The 20,608-nt window shown below is 42.7% G+C and overlaps 2 long non-coding RNA genes across 2 annotated transcripts in view; both read right to left on the reverse strand.

The window, feature by feature from the left end:
• LOC311428470 overlaps positions 1-20,608 on the reverse strand; it is a 90,091-nt gene that overhangs the window by 27,396 nt on the left and 42,087 nt on the right. The gene's annotated exons all lie outside the window — the stretch shown is intronic.
• LOC311428469 lies at positions 526-2,713 on the reverse strand. Its single transcript, XR_014687736.1, has 3 exons — positions 2,665-2,713; positions 876-1,035; positions 526-539 (listed from the first exon to the last, which is right to left on the reverse strand). It is a non-coding gene; the product is annotated as an uncharacterized lncRNA (long non-coding RNA).

Consider the following 20,608-nt stretch of genomic DNA (forward strand, 5'->3'; position numbering starts at 1 on the left):
TGAACTTTAATTCATCGCTATATTGAATGAATGACCTCTGGATTTCTCTCTCCCATTTGGAAGTCAATTTGAAAACAAACTACCTCTGCCATAAAGAGCCAGGCATCAGAGACACCTGTTGCGCCTCAAGAACAGAGAAGGTATGAATGACAAGAGCAGCTGAATAAAATGCAACTTGCCATTAGAAATGGGTGTACTGGCATCTACAGGTGCCGCTGGCATCTCCTCATTTTCATTACTCTCTTCATCTGGTTTCTCATCTTCAGTAGCAGGGTTCTGCTGTGGTGACTTGGAGTTGTCGCATGGAGCACACGCTGCAGAGGTGCGACCTTGCAAGAAAGAATAGATACCAAAGATCTTCGTCATGCATTTTCAGTTACAAATGCAGAGACAAGTCTTCAAATCCTTAGCGTTAAAGCACGTACCTCTTTTCTCACGAGATTCTTTAATTTGTTCACAAAGTCGTCTAAACTCTGTATCCAGTTCGTTCCTCACCATTGAATATGCAGTGTCTTGCAAAACATAGGCGCTGTGACGATCTGAAATTTTACACACTTTAACTGAATGTTGTCTACCAACCAATGAAACTGTTTTGATCACAGAAGAAAATTGCTTTCTTCATAGGTTGGTTCCGAAAGGTTCTCTCAGTGAATATTTTCAGCATAACAACATCGAAGTTAATTAAAACAAAAGCACTAGTTCCTTGGGAACACTTATATCACAATTCCATGCCCAAGTAGCAAAATGATAAAATATTTACAGTCTGGACGTCCAAAATCAGCTAATCCATCCGAAGTCTATTGTCCGCACACAGCATTTATCCATCTATATGTTTGACAGATTTTTTAAACTAGGGCTAAAAAGCACATCCTCACCTGTAGATCTTTGATCCGGGTAGTACTCTAAGGCATTGTTACAGATTAGATCGATGTCCTTCAGCTAGTCTCCGGCAGCGAGGTACTGGCGCGAGTCAATTTGAGTCAGAACTGTTGAAAGATCCATCGGCTCTTTAATCCTTGTGGCATAGTCAGGTACCTGCAGATCAAATACAAGCATTCAGAGGTTTTCTTAACCTTGCACACTGTCTACCAAAATTATTCTGAAGACTTTAAATAAACGACTTCCTAAAAACTCTGAACATTTGCGATGCATCAGAAGATGCTGACATTAACCAGTTTGCTTCTCAAAAATGGAAGGGCTTTTTCATTTTTTCATTAGAGCGGCCACGAGAGGACAACAAGAAGTAGGGACGTCAGAAGCACATGCATGGTAGAGAAGAAACACTGAGGGTGGGAGATTCATTTCACTTTGCTTCAGAAAATCACAACAGTGAAAGCTGAGCAAGCCATCCGGCATTCTCTTTGTTGTCGACATTGAGGAAAAGGTGCATGAATTGCACCTGTGAAGTACCTATTGCAGGCATCTACTTTAGAATGAGATAACTGGGCCCTGAGGTGCTCATTTCTTCCCTCAGACCAGAAGAGGAGCCTAATGACCAGTTCAGATGAGGACATATGTATCTGTCTAGATTTTTCACAGCTCAAGAACCTAGGAGAAAAGGGGAAGAAAAGCCAGTGGAGGCCCACATCAAGAGGACTTTGCTGATCCGCAGGTATATTCAAGTTACATCTGTCTTTGAAATATACGCCCCTAGTTTAGGCTTATCTCATAAATTAAGGAGAAAAAGGCATCTAAGCAGCCAATTGGAGGAAAAAGAAAACACAGAATCACAGAATCACACAGAATCACAGAATTTTCTAGGTTGGAAGAGACCTCAAGGTCATCGAGTCCAACCTCCAACCTAACGCTAACAGCCCTCCACTAAACCATATCCCTAAGCTCTACATCTAAGCGTCTTTTGAAGACTTCCAGGGATGGTGACTCCACCACTTCCCTGGGCAGCCTGTTCCAATGCCTCACAACCCTTTCTGTAAAGAAGTTCTTCCTAACATCTAGCCTAAAACTCCCCTGGCTCAACTTAAGCCCATTCCCCCTCGTCCTGTCACCAGGCACGTGGGAGAACAGGCCAACCCCCACCTCTCTACAGCCTCCTTTAAGGTATCTGTAAAGAGCAATAAGGTCACCCCTGAGCCTCCTCTTCTCCAGGCTGAACAAGCCCAGCTCCCTCAGCCGCTCCTCGTAGGACTTGTTCTCCAGGCCCCTCACCAGCTTCGTCGCCCTTCTCTGCACCCGCTCAAGCACCTCGATGTCCTTATGGTTGATTCCTATTGAGGAGTTCCAGATGAAACAGAGAACAGGATCTCAAAACTTAGTTTTACAAACTGCTGCTCCTATTCCTGTTCCCACAGGAACTGACAGTCCAAGAAAGGGCTTCAGACTTCACTCAAGTAGTCCTGTAAATACTGTTTGTCATTATAAGGAAAGATCTCTGTGCTTTTCAGTGCTGTGACACGCCTACATATCAAAGCTTTTTCACGAGCAAACTGTGTTGGCATTTGGACTGGCTTTTTAGAATGAAACCAGGGCTTTCAGCGAATAATCCCATAAGACACATTTGAGAGTCAGCAGAAGTAAAAGCACTGCCTCTGCTTCTTGCAAAATCCTTACAGTGCAGCCCTAAAAACAAAGTTGAACCTTCCCCAAAACGCTGAGAAGTACGAACACTGAGAAGTTACAGACACACACGGATCAGCACTACTTTACCTTCTGTGGGTCAACGGGCTTTGCAAATTCCCTGAAACGTCTGTCAGTGGCAAGTCTGCCAGTAACGTCCCTCAAGAAAATTCTAAGGTCACGCAAGGTATCCTCCTCTTCCTCCTCCAGCATCCCTACTTTTGTGGGGATCACTCTTGTGGCTTCTGAGGCTCAGCTGGTGGTGCTACAGGCACAACTTCCAATGTCCAATCAACTTCAATTCATCAGGAAAAATTAGCCAATTTACAGTACTCAAATACAAGCATATGACAAATTACTGACAGAAAATGACCACCAAAGCAAAGCCCTAAGAGCTAGTAACGTCGATAGGAAAGTTTTAGATGTACTTCTCATATCCTCCTCACCTCTTTTCTTTACGGGAGGCTTAGCCACTTCATTTAGAATTAGGTCCTCAAAAAAAGGCTGCTCTCTCTGCCCTACCAGGCAACTCAATATTGCACACTTCTCCAAATTCCTTATTAAATAATTTTTGCATCTAAAGCAGAAGGAGGAAAGACATTTCAGATTTAAAGCCACAAAAAACTCATCTTCTATTCCAAAAAGACGAGTACCTTTTCAAATTAAGAATAACCTGAAGAACACAAACTGAGAAAAGTTATCATCCTGGCCTTAAAACGCTACATTTTCAGAGGCTGGCACGGCAAATTCAAATATCACCTTTAAGAATCACCTGTAGAATTAAAGCTCGCTGAAGGGATTGTACGCTACACTGGTAAAGTAATGGCTTTCACCACATCCAACAGCGCCTCCTTTGTATTTACTTGCCTTGCTGCAGCCTTTACTTAGAACCTTTACGGCTATAGAGGGAAGAGAAAGGCTTCAGCAGACAAGTGAGGGCTTTTTGCTGAGTTTTTATTTCTCTCCCAAAAGGTGTCTGAAGTAGCTAGTACCTCTACGTCTTCCTCCATTTTCAAGTTCTAGTAATAAAAGGTAGGTGAGGAATTTCACTACTTATTTTAGAAGGAATTTACAGCCTGTACAAAAACTTCTGTGGGAACTCAAGCACTTTCAAAGCAGTTGATAATAAACACGTCTAGGTAAGACCCGTTCTCTTCCCCCAGTGACTGAGACCAAATCATCAGAATGACAACAGCGTGGTCCTGTTTTGGGCACCTTCCCTTAATGTAAACTCTCAGAAGTCAATGAAGTTCTGCACCTACTTTTACTACAGTTTATTTAGGAATACAACTAGAATTCGATTCCAAAGTTACTTTAGCAGAAATTGGAACTCAGCTTTCCAGCTTGGAAAGCTTTGGCCTATATGAAGAAAGAAACTGATTTACTTATTTTTTTTTAATCAAAGTGTTTCAATTCTCTACTAAATTGCATTATTAGCAGTTTACCCAACATAGCATGGAATGGCAGACTGTCAGAAGAAATCTCTTCAGTAAAAACATCCTCTTGTCATTTCAAGCACTGCATATTCTTGACTGAACCACTTTGTAGCCACCAGAATTATTGTATTAATTTATTATTTGCATGTGTGAGAAGGGGGTGAAAGTCACTTGCTTGACTCAGAAAAAAACTTAAGCAGATGCTTTCACAGTATTTTTTTCTCTAAGCAAATTTTAAGTGATTTGTTAGGGTGCCTGAGTAATAACAGCATGCATTTAAGAAAGCACAGCATTTTGATGCTGAAAGCATTCATAAATTACAAGACACTGAAGAAATAGTAAGGAAGGTATTGACAAATACCTCTTCTGGGAGATCTAGTGACGTACATCAGACGGAGCAAGCAGCAAAACTGGCGAAAATGCTGGAATGTTACGTAGTAGAGTTAGAAAAGTAAGTTTCAAGGCAGGTCCAGCGTTGTCCCACCATAAATGGATATCTGGGACATAAATTGTGCTTGGTGTTGTCTTCTGAGCATTTCGGATCAGCTAGTGAAAAGGAAAGCTTGCGTAAGAAAACTAAAACACGTACAAGAACCTCTTAATACATAGCTACATAGCCATCTGACTGCCCCATGAAATGAAACTATGTGAACAGAGTGGCAAGCATCCTTTCACATAAGGAATTTCTCTGTGCACCCTTTCAGATTATCAGTATTCGGAGAACTCTAGTCAGAAGATGGGAAGGATATATTCAGGCAGTGGCTAGACACCGTAGCTATATGGCCACAGCCACAATCATCACATAACAAAGAAAGGAAATGTCCCGCTTAAGGGACACATCAGTATTCAGTCGTGTAACATGTCTGTCCTTACTTGTATGGCTCTCAAACGTTTCCACTAAAGGTAAAAGTATTTTAAGGTAGTGATGCCAAACAAGAAAATGGATTTCCTGCCTAAAAGTAAAAGCACCAAATCTGTTCATTTTTTCTAGTTAAAACCACATCACCGTGCAAATGAAGTGTTTTCTGAATGTTAATGCTTTTAGTGCACATACTGCAACAGCACAAGTTGTGTATGTCCGTGCGAAAACAAAATAAACAGAAGCCCCAAACCTTGGTTGCCTTACTAATATAATTTAGAAGAAGCCTACAAAAAGTAGCCGACATGCAGTCTGATACAGAGCCATCTACCGGGAGCACACAGTCTTAGGAGGCAATGAGAACTACTTTCTGGATCCCAGTGACATGAGCAGCATTTCTTTCCACAAAGAGATGTTTATTAGCAACACCGCCCAGCTTCCTGAGCTGCTAGCAACAGCCTCACTGTAAAATTGGGTATGGAAAATGTGGACATGTACAACATCCAGATTGTTTGTGGTGCTGTCTAAAAGAAAAGGGGATTTTCAGACAGAAGCAAACATCCCAGCACATTAAAACAAGGCCACCTCCATTACCAATGAATTTTGCTCACCTTACTTGCAACTCGATTGATCCTTTACATACAGTCAGTGAATCCGATGAGAAGAAAAAGAAAAAAAGGTACCTGTCCGCAGATTTCTTCTGGCGATGCAACGTTTGTAAGCAGAACAGAAAGGTCCAGGGTGTGAATGGGAAACTTCTCCAAAGCGTGCAACACCACGGGTGCCACGTAAGAAACCTGGCCGTACCCTTCTTTTCCTACTATTAGCAGACGGGGCTGGCATGATGTTGGTTCGCAGAAAGCACTCCTAGAACAAGAGTTAAGAAAACAAGCTTATAAATGAGGTGCTGAATAGACACACAGATGTTCCAAGTAATTTTCCTATAGACTTTCTTTTCCCTCCCCAAATAATCCAAATGGCAGCGGTACATTAAATACATGTAAGATTTCCAGTTAAGTTATTCACTCATTCCAATTGTTTCACCTTCTTCCCTTGTGTTTCCTATTCTTTACTAAACCAAGACTGCAAATTAATATCCCTGCAATCTTGCTTTACTTTATTATAAATTTATTATTTATTATATATTTATTATATACTTTATTTTAAATTTATTTTTATTTAAAAATAAATTGGTGAGGACCATTTGTTTCCCCACTACAATCAGGCTGTACCTCTGCTGGCTTAAATCAAAGATGCTAGAGACTTAGCCTTGCTCTAGAGGACAGAAAATCTTCTGGACAGCACAGCAATAGAAACTGAGAAAAATAACTGATCCAGCTGTGACAACATGATCTAACTTTCCAACTGTGGGCTTGCATGACTTCCATACTAAAATAGCACAAGATTAACACAACTTGGTGGCTTAACAAATAAAGACACCATTCACATTTTTCTCAAGGTGTTTTAACAAGCCATTTCTCAGTTTTCTTTCTGCTACATAATTCACTACTGGTTTAACAATCCTGGAAAACAGAAGGGCAAAAGGTGGCAACACAAACCCATAAAGTTGGGCTATTTTTAGCTAAAAGGACAGACTGCACATTTATGTGGTCTTGAGTCTTTCAAAGAATGCCATGGATTAAGTCAACGTGTTCTGGTAGTCTACGGATCACTTTGGCTTACGAAGAGAAGCCTGGGCTTTTCAATTTGGTCATTCAGAGCAACTTCATTACAACTTTAGTCCCTCCACCCTTTCTTCTTGTGAATACCAAGCACCCCTTCAACACACAAACTTGATGTTGCCCCTTCGTCTACCACCCCTCGCACTTTTAACAGCTGGAACTGTTTACAAAGACTCAGCAGACCTGAGAATTTAAACATAACAGGGATCTATCTTTCTTTACCTGTTGAAACAGAGGCATTTTTTCTCTGGTCCGTTAGGCATTCCATCTTTTAATTCATCTCCAGAAACCAAGGATGCATCGTCATCACTGTCAAACTTATCATCTTGTAAAATAGGATTGAAATGCTCTGAAAGGCAAAAGAGGTTTGTTAACTTTCCTGAATAGCCTTTGTCTCTTTCTCTTCCATTAATACAGCTTCTAAATCAGTGCCAAAACCCTTTCTTCATTTGAGAGCACACACTGAAAGCTATTTCCTAGAGTTCAGCCCACCACAGATCTAAGGAGATGGCACAAGGCCCTACAAAGCTCTACTAAGTACCACTGATGTGTATGTATAAGGTACGCTACTCTTGGTGATTTTTTTCTCCCCCTTAGAATAAAGGAGATTACGAACAATTTCTGCAGTTGCTAAATAGCTAAAAAAACAAACAAACAAACAAACAAGACCATTTCTTTCTGGAGGAGGTTCCCACAATGAAAGCATGGGGATAAAGGATGTGATGGCCACAGAATTCCATTCATCTAGTAAATATCAATGCTAATTGATCTCATGTGCACGTGTATAGTACGATCCACAAACGTTTAAATTAGGAGACTGGTTAAAAAGGATGATAGCTAAAACAATATTTAGCTTAGACCAGTTATACTTGTATCCTGGTCCTGACATTCTTCAGAAAGGAATTAGAAACATTGACCTAGAAATGCTTCCCCTCCAAAGATCTGAGTTTTGATTTTTTAAAGAAAAATAGGTGCCTTATACTTCAAACCTCAAGTCAACCTCTACAAATGCTAATTATCTTAGCTGCCGTCAGAAGCAGGATGCTTCAGTAGAGAACGCATCGTCCTTTACTGTGTATTGAGTCATTCAGAGCTTCCATTTGGCATTTCAGTTTCGAATCCACAATAAAACCTATGTGTTGTATTCCAGACTTGCCCAAAAAAAAGACATGCACATGCAAATAATAAAATTCTACCACCATTATGTCTGAAAGCTATAAGTTGATTGCACAAACCACAAGTTTTTGCTTTAGCAGAATTATAAAGAAGTGGATGCTGTGGTTATACCTTGCTGTCGGTCCTCCTTTAGTGCAATCTGTGCATGCGGGAAGATCTTCTGCACAACTTGTAAAATATTCTCTACTGATCTTTGAAAAAGTGGCTTGAAAATGGGTGATAGTGCTTGTACGGGTGAAGCCTTGATCCGGTTTGAAGCTGGAACAACCTTCTTCATAGCCATGAAAAAGTCCTTTGCTTTTATTTTAATAGAATTAACGTCTAGTAGCAACTTCTCCCTACTTGCATAAATCTGAGGATAGCATTGGCGTAGAGAGCACAGCGCAGCTTCAGTACAGAGGGATTTGATATCTGCACCACAGTCTCCTAACAAACAAAAATCAAACGTTACATCAGTCAAGGCCCAGGTTTACAACATGCAACATTTAAAGAATTTGTAATGCCAAAACCAAACAGCATAACAGGGAATTCAAAGTGCTACCGCTCTGCAAGGATGTTTCATGTTGCTCACTGCCTGATATCCTGCACTTATGCAGCTGAAGCAGACTCCTCATCAAAAACTATACTCTTGAGGAAGATGCCCCAGAACCACTTAATGTTCTCAGACAACAAGAGGAACGACAACAAAGAGTAAATAGATGAAAGGATCTCACACAGATTGCTATGAAGGCGTGCCAGCTGCCTCGTTGACTAGTTGTGCAACAAGGCACAAGAGCATGGGTACTGCCTGGTACAAGCTAAGGTTCTTTACAACTTGGTCACAAGCAAGAATCCGTTTCTGTTTCAGTCTTACCAATGCATTTCTCAGCTAGTTCATCAAGCAACATGTCCGGTGGCTGAGGGGTCCAGTCACGAGTATGAATCTTGACAATTTCTTTTCTAGCCTGGAAGCAAAATCATTGCATTTTAGCTTGTCCCAAGTTTTCCTTAAAAATACCAACAAGAAACAAACAAACCAAAAGGCAAACAAACAAACAACAAAAAACAAAACAGTCCTCCCTCAAAACCCCTCATCTACTAATACACTTTTCTTACTTGCTCAACTTTCAAGTATTTTACAGTTATTTAATATACACTCTGCATTGTCAACCAGGAAATTGAATATTTCTTATTTGTTATACTGAACTTTTTCTAGGAACCTACAGTGAAAGAAAAGGCATTTATAGCTTCAATAACAAGTTTCCAAACTACGAGACCTAAGGACCCAGAGGAAAATACTGTAATGAAAAATTTATCCAGAAACATTTCTTTGCTGTCCAAAAAACTTCTCTAAAACTTAGCAAGCTTTCATTGGGACAGTCTCATTACTTCATCACATTTGCTTTCCAGTCAGTAAATTCACAGAAAGCACTTCTGGCACAATGCTTCCAATTGCTACAATTACTATAAAGAAGAAAAGAATTATGACTCAAACTACTACCACCGAGCAGGGGCACAATCAAATGCAAACACGTCCCCTATTCATTCATAAGTGAAGGATTGAGACCAAAAACACAACTTCATGATGAAAACACCCAAGTGGACTAAATAATTAAGCAAACAGGTACAACTTTGGGAATGAAAGGTTTGATTATAGAACTAACTACTTGGTGGTATCATCCTGACCATATATATCCAGTACCAGATTTGCCCTCCATGGAACAACGCAGTGTCTCCACGTATCACTCTTTTGTTCAAGTTGTCAATTTTTTTTTTTTTCCTATAAAGTTGGACTTTGCCATGGTAGCACTAACGTTGAATTTAAGTTCTCACCTCTTAATTTGGCAAGTTGAAGAGGAAGTGTCTGCCAAAGCGTCCTGGTCTTCGTAAAGCAGGATCTATAGAATCCAGTCTGTTAGTAGCTCCGATTACCACGATCTCCCCTCTGTTATCTATGCCGTCCAGAAGGGTCAGAAGAGTTGAAACAATGGAACAAATAGAAAAATATAAGTTTTACTTACTGGTTCAGTAAATTTTGTTACATTCCACATGACTTTCTTGATGCCGGAATAACCTTCTTCCTAGTGGTCATTCAAAACTGGGAAAAAAATAGTCTACCAAGTCGGGGTTTTTTTGATTTGATAATAAATCTGCAGACTGTTAAGTCATCAAGCACTTCAAGACTGTTTGAAATAATCTCTACGTTAATATAAAAGGAGTACCGCACACTTCTGCTCAGGAAGAAAATCACGGAAAATGTCAACTTTGATTTTAGATGTTGAATTTGTTGCAGTGAGATCTTCCTCATCGCACGATTCTATTTGGATTTAAACCATATTATCTATGGAGAGACCAAGATTAGGACAAGAACAGCACAGAGTTCAGCATGAAGCCAATCAGGAGCTCAAGTTTGTATTCTTTGTATTCAACTTTATCCTTCTCTTGCTGGAAGGACCTGCTTTTTGACTCTCCTTCTCTTCACTAGGAGCATGTTCCCTCTTGCTTTGGTAATGCTCTTTCTCAGTGGTTTTAGTCTTGTCCTTTGTATCTTGGCATCTCTCTGTAACAGCTGAGGAGGAAAGGTTTTTAGAGCTACATTCAGTGTCAGACTTGAGAGAGGAAGTATGCCGCAATTTCTCACCAGGCTCACAAGACTCTTTGCCATACAAAACGCTTTCTTTTGAAATGAGGTCACGTTCTTTTGATCTTCTTGCTTTCTCCTTGTCTCCACCGTCATCACATTGGTACTGGGCGAGGTATTCATCGTTCCCAGGAGATTTCGGAAGGTCCACGACACTGCACAAAATAAAATCACATTTCTGACTTCTGCTGAAGGACGTGAATATTAAGAGTAAAACCTTCCAAAGGCAAACAAACAAACAAAAACCTCCGGACTACAGGAACGCTCGCAAAGATATGCCATTTAGAAACCTCTCCGGTGATTAGGACACCTTCTTCAGCTCCCAGAGAAAGTGCTTTTTCCCCTCTTGCTTCTGAAGCCATTGCACTAAAAAAGCAAACACATCTGTCTCCCTCCACATGCTGCTCTGAATAAGAGCCAGAATATTCAAAGCCACTCTATTTCTTCTCCCCACATAGCCGAAAAAACACCAGTTGAAAGAGTTTTCTACCTCTCTCCACGAATTTACATTCACATATCCTATGACTGCAAAAATAGAAGGCGGGGCTCAGGAGGAACAGCCAGTGCTGGAAATGAAAAAAAGCAGCCTGTTTCTTCAGAGTCTTAAGCCTATGCTACTAGGAACAAAACAAAACAAAACAAAACAAGAGGAGAGGAGAACAACAGCGGGAAATTTACCTATTCTCCAGGTGTTCAATTGCAAAGCCTCCTCTGGAGGATCAACAGTTGTGAATTCAGTGTGCTTAGGAGAAATCAGATCTACATCTGAACCACAACTATTTCAGTAGTATCACGAACTTCTGTTACTCTGAAGAAGCAGTCAGCACCGTTTCTATGTTAGGAAAGAGCTGAACAGAGTCTGTTACTCACATCAAGTAGTCAGGCAGGTTTCTTTAGGAAGGCTGGGTTTCACTAGAACATTACTAGCCTGTAAGCCTCATGGCATCACCTTCCATCTTGACTGCTGAACCTCCTTGCTCCCTACTATCTTCTTTGCCAAGATACAGCTGTCCACATTTACTTTTCCTACTTGGCTGGACTGAATTTAAGAAGATCTTGCATCTAAGAAAGGGAACAAAAGCTGCTGCCCAGCAGCGTCTGGCTCAGGGAGGAGTGAGAAAGCTCTGTGCAGCCCCCAGGGTCCGTGCAGCAGGAGGCAGGAGGTGCTCCAGGCTCACAGCAGCAGCTCCCCTGCGGCCTGTGCAGGGAGAGGCCCCTGGTGGAGCAGGCTGTGCCCCTGGTGGAGCAGGCTGTCCCCCTGCAGCCCATGGGTCCCCCGTGGAGCAGATCTCCACGCTGCAGCCCCCCTGCGGGTGGAGGAGCCCCCGGTGGAGCAGGTGGCTGTGGCCTGGAGGAGGCCGCGGCCTGTGGAGAGCCCCCGCAGGAGCAGGCCCCGGGCTGGACTGGAACAGGCTGTGCTGAGCCTGCTTTGCCCGTGACGCTCCTTGTGGAGTGATCTCCCTGTCCTTCTGGCAGCCCTTGAGCCCTTGCCAGCCTCTTTTCTCCCCTTGGCGTTGGAGGAGGGGCAGGGAGAGAGCGCTTGTGCTGGAGCTCAGCTGCCCAGCTGAGGAAAACCACCACGGCTCTGTCTTGCCGCTGCTGCAGCACGCTGGTAGCAGCCAGCACCGTCTGTTCTTCGAGCCTCAGCAAGCCCACAGCATCTTCCCAGAAGGGATCCCTTTCCTTCACGCCTGACAGGCGCCGCCTCCAGAGGCTGAGGGCTTGTGCCCTGTTTGCAAGCGCTTTCTCAGTGCCCCCTTCCCCAGAGAAGGATCCCAGCTGCTTGGCTTCCCTGCCCTCTGCTGCCAGGCTCCCGCAGCTGCTATCCCAGCAGCGCAGCAGCCAGCTGACAATGTGCTCGCCTGGAGGACAGCTGCAATCTTGTCCCATGGCTCGCAGCTCGCCCAGGGATGGGGATCACCTGCTTCCTGATGCTTTTCTCTCTGCTCTCCTTTCCAACAGCCTCCTGTGCCCTGGGATGGCCCTACCTTGGGGTAGGCTGCCTCGCCTTCCTCTTGCTCCTTCCTCTTCTTGGGAGGACTTTCTGCCCTTCCGAAACGAGATGAATTCTGCATGCATTCCTTCCCCTTGTGTGTATTGGTGCCTGAGACAGCAACGGGGTCGTCCCTGGAGCCAGCTGTAGGGCCTGTGCCAGGCTTGGAGGGGCTGCAGGGAACATGCCAGGGGCTGGAGTGGCTGGATGTGAAGTACTATCAGTAAAGAATTTCTTCCTAACATATATTAGAAATCTAACTTTTCAGTGTAAAGCTATTAGTCCATGTCCTGTCACTCCAGGCCCTGATAAAGACCCCCTCCCCAGCTTTCCTATAGGTTGCCTTTAAGTACAGGAAGGCTCTCGGCCTGGCACACAGTAAAAGTGATGGCAGATCCTTCACAATATTATTTGAATTTCACGTAAATAGAACAGACTATCAACTTACTTAGGAGAAGTAATACAATTTCAGAACTATTCAAAACCAAAGGCATTCCAAACTAAGTTTAAGTTCAGAGGAAATCCAAAGAAAAAAACTAATTTTGAAACTAATAATCAGAGACCATAATCTTCTTCAAATGATAGATTTTCCTCCTGTACTGGGTAATTTTGATCTGTCTTTAATGATCATCCAGACATGGCTTTGACACCGAGTATCTTGCTTTGCCTCTGCATTAAGTCTTCTTCTCATGTGAGGTAAATGTCCTGCTCTTATGGGATGGGCCTAGGAGACACACGCGCTGTGTCTCATGATGCTTGGATATCATCTTAATTCTGGGTGAAGATGAAAGGTCTCACTGCTTCCTGAACAGGGAAGTGGATGTCTGCAGTTAAGAACCCTCTGTCTAATCTAGAAACATGAAGGAAGGAGTTTGCTGGATTGCAAGTGACAGTGAAGAAAGCCACAGGTGACATATCAGACTGATTAAAATGTTATTTAGCTCAGGGCATGGCTAATGAAGTGGAGCTGGAATAGTTTGATGACTGTAATTACGCTCACTATCACTGTTACTTGTTTATAGGATGGTAATGCCTAAAGGTCCCACTGGAGCCTGAAACAAGGTTGTGCTGGGTGCTGCACGTGCATATCTCAGTAGCGCTTTGATAGCTAGTGATACAAACAGACAAAACAGAGATTGAAAGGAGAAACGGGGGGACAGAGATAAGAAGATCTTCCTGCAGGTCATTTAGGGTATGAGCCAGGACTTCAGTGCATCCAGCTCTCTAGTGCTCTGCTGGCCCAGTGAGATGAATGGAAAACATTGCAGCCTTGGAAAAATAGTGCTTCTTCTAATTCTTTGGCCAGTTTTGATGATTTAGGACTGCTCTATTTATTTATTTATTGATTTTACTTTCCCCATTTGTGCTGGAGAAGGTGAACTTTTTAAATACCTATTCTGAATTCAAATATCATTTTCATTGTTATGTTTCTGTTTTGTTGGCACTATTCATAATGACTTCTACCCTTCAGTGGAAGCAAAAGCTTATCATACCATAAAACTGATAAAACAAAACATAAAACAAAACCAGGCTTAGAATGAAATTTTTGAGGCTTACAAATGCAAACTTTGAAATCTAAGGAAATGAATCATTGAGTCTGACTAAGCATCTCTGGGACTGAAGTGCAGAGAAGGCAGAGTTAAAATTCAAAATTCAGATGGGAAAAAAGCAATGAGAAAAGGTACATTTCAGAGGTTAAAAACTGCAAAAATAAAGTACGAATGACCCAAAACCTCCTTCACATAGGAAATTAAACAATAATAGTAAATGATACTTAAGCCACAGAACCCAGGGGGAACAAAGAGAACAAATTAGGACAGTTGCATACTCGAGGCAAAAATAGATCAAAAGTTAATGATGTCTCAAATGCTGCAAATCTTATTTCCTGCATCTAACAGCAACAACAATGTGATATTAAGGGCAGTGACAGGATTCCCATTGCAAATGAGGGTAGGGCACTAGGCACAACATCATCTGAGGTGAAATAAAAATCTACAGTGATTCAAGTGAAAAATGACAAGCTGATATCTACCTAGCCTATTAACAGCATTGGCACACAGAACAACAACTCAAGTAGGAAAAATACATCACAACTGTGCAAATCAGGGATAGAGGGATAGTCCCCAGAATGGGAGAGTAACAAATATACTTCTGTCCAGGAGAATGTAAAGAGTGATCCAGACAAGTGCAGGCCTGTTAGTTTGACATCAACGCTGGGCAAAGTTTTGTAGCAAGAAGAGATAAGACTAGGGAAGTAGCGGGTAATGTGGAATTTACAAGATAATTTATTAAAGCTAATTTGTTTCCAGAGAATTTAGTAGCTTGCCTTTGTAGGACCAGTGTTCCCCTACACAGGGGATGAACTACATCTATTTCACTTTCTGTGAGCTTCTGATACCTTATCTATGGATTTGGGCTTTGGGGCTGCAAGTGAATCAAGGGAGTTTGCAATTGTTCACACTGTTCGAAGAGGGAATTACCGGCAAAGGAGAGGTTACCTGTAGTGATTCTCAGAGACAGTTCTGAAACTGCAGCTGCTAAGGAGGCAAAGACTCATGGAGAAATGTAGGCTGGAAGGGAGCTCTGAAAACCCAACCTCCTATTCAGAGCAGAGATGACTTCAAATTTAGGTATGTTCAGTACGGATATGGTGGCCGAAGACTAAAAATTACATATGAGCTTTGAGATTTCCAGGTGACGTAAAGTTGGGAAGTACTACCGAGCCTGACAGAAGGATATCCCTTGTGATTGAAATGGTTCAGGTGAAGTGACATTTGATAATACAAAGTAGAGCCATGCTTAGAGATTCTCAACAAAGGGTGTTTTTTTGTTTTTTTTTTGTCATGTTTGCTATATGGCAGTCAGGAGTTTAAAACAAACAATAAAACAACAAAACCCCATGTTCATGCACTGTTAATAGAAGAACTGAAAAAGTTAAGTGGTTATATGGTATGTATGGCTATTCTTTTTTTTTTTTCTCCAGTATAAATACACCTGACAGGGCAGCCCTGCCACACATATAAGACATGAGGCAAAATTCTGCCGCTTGTATTCACATTGAACTTAGGAGGAAGTGTTCAGAAGACAGAAGGAACAAGTTGCCTATTGTGTGGAAGGGAATTAAAGGACATCATTCTGCTCAGCCAGATGCCAGTTGAGAGAAAAATATGATGTCTCTGTGAAAATGCATTTCTTGAGTAAATATCAAGGAGAATTAGGAAATGTGTAAGTTGGGAGATACATCTGAAATGATGATTGCAGTTGGCTTATGAGGAACTTTGGACAGGAAATTGGTAGAAACTTCCCATTTTAAGAATAAAGTGCACCATAGATATGAAGTCAGCATTCACCTAAAGAGTAGAGGCCAACTCAAAGCCCCCACAACAAAGCAGTGGACAAACCAGAACACTAACATGTTGTGGTCTAGAGTCACACAGATATACATAAGTTTACTATACCTAAACATCTGAGGGGTTCCTTTGAGAGGCGGAGGGCTTGTGCCCCATTTCCATTTCCACTCTCAGTGTCCCCTGCCTCAGAGAAGGATCCCAGCTGCTTGGCTTCCCTGGCCTCTGATGCCAGGCTACCGGAGCAGGTATCCCAGCATCGCAGCAAACAGGTGACAATTTGAGTGCCACAGCAGTCCTCATTGCGAGCTGGACGCTCAGGGCACTTGCGGCCACCCACCTTTGTGAGCTCCAAGGCTGACAGTGACTCTCTGCTGAGCTGCCACGGCTCTCGGGTGTCCCGGTGACAGAGCTTTCGGCGCTAAGCTGACTGTGCCCTGGGATGGCCCTACCTTGGGGTAGGCTGCCTCGCCTTCCTCTTGCTCCTTCCCCTTCTTGGGAGGACTTTCTGCCCTTCCGAAACGAGATGAATTCTGCATGCATTCCTTCCCCTTGTGTGTATTGGTGCCTGAGACAGCAACGGGGTCGTCCCTGGAGCCAGCTGTAGGGCCTGTGCCAGGCTTGGAGGGGCTGCAGGGAACATGCCAGGGGCTGGAGTGGCTGGATGTGAAGTACTATCAGTAAAGAATTTCTTCCTAACATATATTAGAAATCTAACTTTTCAGTGTAAAGCTATTAGTCCATGTCCTGTCACTCCAGGCCCTGATAAAGACCCCCTCCCCAGCTTTCCTATAGGTTGCCTTTAAGTACAGGAAGGCTCTCGGCCTGGCACACAGTAAAAGTGATGGCAGATCCTTCACAATATTATTTGAATTTCACGTAAATAGAACAGACTATCAACTTACTTAGGAGAAGTAATACAATTTCAGAACTATTCAAAACCAAAGGCATTCCAAACTAAGTTTAAGTTCAGAGGAAATCCAAAGAAAAAAACTAATTTTGAAACTAATAATCAGAGACCATAATCTTCTTCAAATGATAGATTTTCCTCCTGTACTGGGTAATTTTGATCTGTCTTTAATGATCATCCAGACATGGCTTTGACACCGAGTATCTTGCTTTGCCTCTGCATTAAGTCTTCTTCTCATGTGAGGTAAATGTCCTGCTCTTATGGGATGGGCCTAGGAGACACACGCGCTGTGTCTCATGATGCTTGGATATCATCTTAATTCTGGGTGAAGATGAAAGGTCTCACTGCTTCCTGAACAGGGAAGTGGATGTCTGCAGTTAAGAACCCTCTGTCTAATCTAGAAACATGAAGGAAGGAGTTTGCTGGATTGCAAGTGACAGTGAAGAAAGCCACAGGTGACATATCAGACTGATTAAAATGTTATTTAGCTCAGGGCATGGCTAATGAAGTGGAGCTGGAATAGTTTGATGACTGTAATTACGCTCACTATCACTGTTACTTGTTTATAGGATGGTAATGCCTAAAGGTCCCACTGGAGCCTGAAACAAGGTTGTGCTGGGTGCTGCACGTGCATATCTCAGTAGCGCTTTGATAGCTAGTGATACAAACAGACAAAACAGAGATTGAAAGGAGAAACGGGGGGACAGAGATAAGAAGATCTTCCTGCAGGTCATTTAGGGTATGAGCCAGGACTTCAGTGCATCCAGCTCTCTAGTGCTCTGCTGGCCCAGTGAGATGAATGGAAAACATTGCAGCCTTGGAAAAATAGTGCTTCTTCTAATTCTTTGGCCAGTTTTGATGATTTAGGACTGCTCTATTTATTTATTTATTGATTTTACTTTCCCCATTTGTGCTGGAGAAGGTGAACTTTTTAAATACCTATTCTGAATTCAAATATCATTTTCATTGTTATGTTTCTGTTTTGTTGGCACTATTCATAATGACTTCTACCCTTCAGTGGAAGCAAAAGCTTATCATACCATAAAACTGATAAAACAAAACATAAAACAAAACCAGGCTTAGAATGAAATTTTTGAGGCTTACAAATGCAAACTTTGAAATCTAAGGAAATGAATCATTGAGTCTGACTAAGCATCTCTGGGACTGAAGTGCAGAGAAGGCAGAGTTAAAATTCAAAATTCCGATGGGAAAAAAGCAATGAGAAAAGGTACATTTCAGAGGTTAAAAACTGCAAAAATAAAGTACGAATGACCCAAAACCTCCTTCACATAGGAAATTAAACAATAATAGTAAATGATACTTAAGCCACAGAACCCAGGGGGAACAAAGAGAACAAATTAGGACAGTTGCATACTCGAGGCAAAAATAGATCAAAAGTTAATGATGTCTCAAATGCTGCAAATCTTATTTCCTGCATCTAACAGCAACAACAATGTGATATTAAGGGCAGTGACAGGATTCCCATTGCAAATGAGGGTAGGGCACTAGGCACAACATCATCTGAGGTGAAATAAAAATCTACAGTGATTCAAGTGAAAAATGACAAGCTGATATCTACCTAGCCTATTAACAGCATTGGCACACAGAACAACAACTCAAGTAGGAAAAATACATCACAACTGTGCAAATCAGGGATAGAGGGATAGTCCCCAGAATGGGAGAGTAACAAATATACTTCTGTCCAGGTGAATGTAAAGAGTGATCCAGACAAGTGCAGGCCTGTTAGTTTGACATCAACGCTGGGCAAAGTTTTGTAGCAAGAAGAGATAAGACTAGGGAAGTAGCGGGTAATGTGGAATTTACAAGATAATTTATTAAAGCTAATTTGTTTCCAGAGAATTTAGTAGCTTGCCTTTGTAGGACCAGTGTTCCCCTACACAGGGGATGAACTACATCTATTTCACTTTCTGTGAGCTTCTGATACCTTATCTATGGATTTGGGCTTTGGGGCTGCAAGTGAATCAAGGGAGTTTGCAATTGTTCACACTGTTCGAAGAGGGAATTACCGGCAAAGGAGAGGTTACCTGTAGTGATTCTCAGAGACAGTTCTGAAACTGCAGCTGCTAAGGAGGCAAAGACTCATGGAGAAATGTAGGCTGGAAGGGAGCTCTGAAAACCCAACCTCCTATTCAGAGCAGAGATGACTTCAAATTTAGGTATGTTCAGTACGGATATGGTGGCCGAAGACTAAAAATTACATATGAGCTTTGAGATTTCCAGGTGACGTAAAGTTGGGAAGTACTACCGAGCCTGACAGAAGGATATCCCTTGTGATTGAAATGGTTCAGGTGAAGTGACATTTGATAATACAAAGTAGAGCCATGCTTAGAGATTCTCAACAAAGGGTGTTTTTTTGTTTTTTTTTTTGTCATGTTTGCTATATGGCAGTCAGGAGTTTAAAACAAACAATAAAACAACAAAACCCCATGTTCATGCACTGTTAACAGAAGAACTGAAAAAGTTAAGTGGTTATATGGTATGTATGGCTATTCTTTTTTTTTTTTTTTTTTTTCTCCAGTATAAATACACCTGACAGGGCAGCCCTGCCACACATATAAGACATGAGGCAAAATTCTGCCGCTTGTATTCACATTGAACTTAGGAGGAAGTGTTCAGAAGACAGAAGGAACAAGTTGCCTATTGTGTGGAAGGGAATTAAAGGACATCATTCTGCTCAGCCAGATGCCAGTTGAGAGAAAAATATGATGTCTCTGTGAAAATGCATTTCTTGAGTAAATATCAAGGAGAATTAGGAAATGTGTAAGTTGGGAGATACATCTGAAATGATGATTGCAGTTGGCTTATGAGGAACTTTGGACAGGAAATTGGTAGAAACTTCCCATTTTAAGAATAAAGTGCACCATAGATATGAAGTCAGCATTCACCTAAAGAGTAGAGGCCAACTCAAAGCCCCCACAACAAAGCAGTGGACAAACCAGAACACTAACATGTTGTGGTCTAGAGTCACACAGATATACATAAGTTTACTATACCTAAACATCTGAGGGGTTCCTTTGAGAGGCGGAGGGCTTGTGCCCCATTTCCATTTCCACTCTCAGTGTCCCCTGCCTCAGAGAAGGATCCCAGCTGCTTGGCTTCCCTGTCCTCTGATGCCAGGCTACCGGAGCAGGTATCCCAGCATCGCAGCAAACAGGTGACAATTTGAGTGCCACAGCAGTCCTCATTGCGAGCTGGACGCTCAGGGCACTTGCGGCCACCCACCTTTGTGAGCTCCAAGGCTGACAGTGACTCTCTGCTGAGCTGCCACGGCTCTCGGGTGTCCCGGTGACAGAGCTTTCGGCGCTAAGCTGACTGCCAGGAGAAAAGGCTGCCGTGAAATGGCTGCTCCACAATGCCAGGAGCAAGGTCTGCTGGGCTGGGGGTTCGCAGGGGAGCTCGGCCTTGGGCCTGGCAACTGCGCCTGGAAGCCAGGGACGGCCTTGGTGTGCAGCTGGACACCTGGGCCTGAGAAAGCAAGGTCTCTTTCCAGACACTTGGCACCATCGTCACCCAGTGGCTGTCTCAGGGGGACGAGAGAAATGCACAGCATCTCTTGCTTTCCTGAAAAAGGGATGGATTTGGACCCCAAAGCGAGCTCCTTTCTCTCGGAAGCATCACGTCCTCCTGTCTTTCTTGTATTTGGCTATGACTTTAGGAATCCCTGCAATCCCTGTAGCTGTGTCCCCTGCCAGCTTCTTGTGTGCCCCAAGCATCCTCACTTGCAGGGCAGTAGAAGATGCAGAAAAGGCCTTGCCTTAGTGGAAGCACTGCCCTGCAGGAGCTCCAACATCCCTCTCAGCAGCACGCTGTAGCCCCCAAATGCCCCCGAAAGGGCACATTTCAGCTACTGGGAAGGAAATGAGTTCGCTCAAGGTGAGCTACCCGCTCAAGGCCCAGGTGTCTGTGAGGCAGTGTTGGCAAGGAGTCCTGTTGTGTGAGTCCGTTCTTTGTGGGTGCTCCGTCCCCACAAGGCTTGCTTTTCAAGGCCCA

The sequence above is a fragment of the Aythya ferina genome (genome assembly GCF_964211825.1).
Source record: "Aythya ferina genome assembly, contig: HAP1_SCAFFOLD_81, whole genome shotgun sequence".
In the NCBI taxonomy this organism is placed as follows: domain Eukaryota; kingdom Metazoa; phylum Chordata; class Aves; order Anseriformes; family Anatidae; genus Aythya; species Aythya ferina.